Source organism: Triturus cristatus, chromosome 12, assembly GCF_964204655.1.
Source record: "Triturus cristatus chromosome 12, aTriCri1.1, whole genome shotgun sequence".
NCBI classification, from domain to species: domain Eukaryota; kingdom Metazoa; phylum Chordata; class Amphibia; order Caudata; family Salamandridae; genus Triturus; species Triturus cristatus.
In genome coordinates, this window is record NC_140595.1 from 713,061,274 (window position 1) to 713,064,654 (window position 3,381).

A 3,381-nucleotide genomic window follows, 5' to 3' on the forward strand; every position below is an offset into this window, starting at 1 on the left:
TCAGTCCTGAAGTGTATCAGGGTGCCTAGGACGGGGTCCCGCAGGCATGGTGAGGCTGCCCCTCTGCCTCTGGGCCTGGTAGCCCTGGCTGGGTCCAGCCCTGGGACCCATCCCCCCGGCCTGCAGCCCTGTCAAAGGCCTGTGACAGGGTTCTGTTGTGCCCGGGAGCCTCTATCTGCTCGACTGGGTTCAGGGGCTCCCAGGGTCCCCGGGGAGGGTGGCTACCCCACCCCGGGCACTGTCCTCGGTCCTTCCATGCGGCAGGGTGCCTGGGACAGGGTTCTGCAAGCCTGGGGAGACTGCCCCTGCGCCTATCAGCCCAGGATCCCCGGCTGGGTCCAAAGGGCCCTGCCGGGGCCCGGGTCGGTTGCTCCAGCTCTGGGCTCAATCCCCTGGCCTGCTGCCCCGCCAAAGGCCTAGGGCAGGGTTCCATTGTGCCTGGGGAGCCTCCCCCTGCTTGGCTGGGTTCAGGGGCACCAAGGGGCCCCGGGGATGGTGGCCTCCCCACCCGAGCTCCGTCCTGGGATGGGGTACCGGCAGGCCTGGGGAGGCTGCACCTGCGCCTCTCGGCCTGGGTACCCCCGGCTGGGTCCAAAGGGCCCTGCCAGGCCCTGGGTTGGGTGCTCCAGCCCTGGGCCCCACCCCCCTGCCTGACACCACGCCAAAGGCCTGGGACAGGGTTCCGTTGTGCTCGGGGAACTTCCCGCTGCTTGGCTGAGTTCAGGGGCTCCCAGGGGCCCCGGGGAGGGTGGCCTTCCCACCCCGGGCTCTGTCATTAGTTCCGGGCTCAGTCTCCCAGTCTGCCGCTCCACCAGGGGGCATGAGACGGGGTTCCACCAGGCCTGCGGAGACTCCCCCTCCTGAGGTCCCCGGGGAGGGCGGCACCACCACCCCAGGCTCTTTCCTCAGTCCTGCCGCGTGGCAGGGTGCCCAGGACCAGATCCCACAGGCCCGTGGAGTTTTCCTCAGCGCTCCCAGGCCAGGGAGCCCCGGCTGGGTCCAGGGGCCCGCTGGGCCCTGGGTCGGTTGCTCCAGCCCTGGACCCCATCCCCCGGCCTGCTACTCTGCCAAATGCCCGGGACGGGGTTCCGTCCTGCCCGGGGAGGCTTCCCCCGCACTGTGGAGAATAGATTTGCGATGCTCTAAAAAATTGCAAAACTATTCTTTGATACATCTGGTCCACAGTTCTTCTCTCTCCAATTCACTCAAAGCAACTTTGCTTGCTGCCCTGCGTTGCATGAACTCTTAGTAAATCTAGAAATTCATCTCTAGAGCCTTTGCTTGTGACATTAGAGTTGAAGTTTAGGAACTATTGGTGACAAAGCATAATCAATGCTTGGCCTTGCCTCAGACAAATCACCGTTACGGGGTGGTGGATTAGCTTCAGCCTCCCTACCCAAGCACTGCCCTCCTTGGAACAATAACTTGCCTCTGCTCCATCCATGCACATTCCATCTGTTGCCTCTTTGCCATAATCATGCATATGCAGCAGAACTATTCAGTACCTTTGTGTCCTTAGTCCTAACAGGTTGCACATTTTAGTTTTGTAGATCACTTCATCTACATCCACAGTTGTGCATCCAACTCCACACATTCCCATAACAAATCATTGTCTAAGTGAAGCAAATGAAGAGTACAAGCCAACAAGAGCTTGGTGCCCAGCATTTGCAGATCTAGTTAACTAATAAAAATAAAAACAATCTTATCTCTGTTTTCGAATTCAATATTATCTGGGATTTCTCAAGACATTGAGCCACAGCCCATCATTTTGTATTTTGGCCTGTTCAATATCTTAAGCAAAGCACATTTAGTTGGTGTCTAACTGCTTTTGAGAATGAAGGGCAATACCAAGAGAGGCAAGAGAAAATTAAAGAGGCAGAAATTAGGAGAAAGGTCAAGGTTTAATTTGTTTGTGGAATTCTAGATTTTGTACTTTCCTGAAGAACCTGGTAACATAGGGGCATATTCACAATGAAGTGGCGGAGCGTGGCATTAGCCTTCTTGGCTTAACGGCACGCTCCACCACTTCTGAAATGCAGGGCTGCACCATATTTACAACAATATGGTGCAGCCCTGCGTTTCCCCCTCTGCTGGCGCTAAATTTAGCAGCCTATCGCCAATGCAGGCATGCTTGGATCATAATGCAAGGGTATCTGCATTGAGGGGAAGATTGTTTATGTGCAGGAAGGGGTCTCTTCCTACACATAAACAATCTTTAAATGGCATTTTGTCACTTCTATGTGTGCTGCTTAATGCGCAGACATAGAAGTTACAAAATGTCACTTTAAAAAAATACTGTTTATGTGCAGGAAGGGTCACCTTCCTTCACAGAAATATTCAGTGGCCTTTTCCTGTTTCTATGTGTGCTGCACAATGCAGCACACATGGGAACAGCGGAAATGAGGCAAAATAAAGCATTTACCCTTTTTTTGCCCATTTAAGACCAGGTTTTCCCTGGTCTTACTTTTGACTCCGCCTCTGATTTACGGTGCCCTGAGTTTATTGGCTGTAGAACTCGGTTCACTTTAACCTGCTAACCAGTGGTAAATTGCTTGTGGTCCCCCTGTTAAACATGGTAAAATTGGTATACACCGGATTGGCACTTTTATTTCCCTTAAAATTCCCTAGCGTGTGGTACTAGATATAACCAGGGCCTGCAAATTAAATGCTACCCATGGGCTGAAGCTCTCATTGTGTCTCCCTCCACAGTAGCAGTGCAAAACATGTCTCCAGGCATGCCACTGTGACCTGAATGAAAGGTTTTTAAACTTCCATTTTAAACTGAAACAATACAAATATTTCTATTACTAAACCTTCCTTTTTATTACTTATAAGTCACCCCTACGGTAACCCTTCAATGCACACAGGACAAGGTGCATGGTATTTAAAAGAAGGACTGGTATATTTAAATTGTTACCCATCAGGACAGTGAAAAATTTCCAAAGTCGTTTTTCACTGCTGTAAGGCAAGCTCTTACCAGGTTAACACTGGTTACACTAGAACATTTAATAAGTGATAAACTCAGTTTGGAAATAGCTAGAAAAACATTTCAAGGACTCATTTTAATAGTAACTTAACCTCAACTTAATGGTTCATTCAGATTTTAAATTGCCACTTTATTCCTGCCTAAAACAAAAAGGATATCCTGGCAGTGTTCAGTTGCTACCTGACCTCCTGATGTTTCCCTTGCATTGCTCCCAGACAGTGGTCAAAGGGCTTTGGGCTTGGGGAAGATGTTTCTTTCCTTCTTTAACAGGACGGCCTGGGGCTGCACCCATCCCCTTCCTGAGTTTCAAAGGATGCCTACTGTGTCACTGGCCAATGAAGCACACACCTAGGACTTCCTCTCTTTTATGTCTCCAGTCAGGCTGCCTTTAAACT